The sequence below is a fragment of the Sinocyclocheilus anshuiensis genome, unplaced genomic scaffold, assembly GCF_001515605.1.
Source record: "Sinocyclocheilus anshuiensis isolate Anshui unplaced genomic scaffold, SAMN03320099.WGS_v1.1 scaffold1647, whole genome shotgun sequence".
Lineage (NCBI taxonomy): Eukaryota > Metazoa > Chordata > Actinopteri > Cypriniformes > Cyprinidae > Sinocyclocheilus > Sinocyclocheilus anshuiensis.
In genome coordinates this window covers 519539-520008 of record NW_015549848.1, presented here as the reverse complement: position 1 = coordinate 520008, position 470 = coordinate 519539, and positions in this window count along the sequence as shown.

Genomic DNA, 470 nt, shown 5'->3' with positions numbered 1-470 from the left:
CACTCACCCTCTCTCTCTCTCACACACACACACTCACACTCTCTCTCTCTCTCTCTCTCTCACACACTCACACACACACACACACACTTTTTACTTAGCTATCTAAATGAGGACATACCATAGACATCTGTTGTTTTTATATAGACCTAAAGCAATTAACCAAACCCTACCCTTGAAAAACTTAAACCAGCATAAGAGGGTTTGCTGGTCTCTTCAAACCTCTTCAAATCAAGCGAGAACAGATCTGCCTAATCATGCTTAGACTGTTTTTATAAGCAGGTACCCAATTAAAACCATATTTAGGACTCGTTTGTCTAATTCAGGATGTCTTCTGTCTTTTTAACTAACATTTTTTTTAGCTCAAAGTATAACTAAGTATACACACAACACAGTCGTGCACGTGTGTGTGAGCGTGTGTGTGAGCTGGGAGACAGTTATTAATAGTGGGACACGAGGGTCAGTATTTAGTC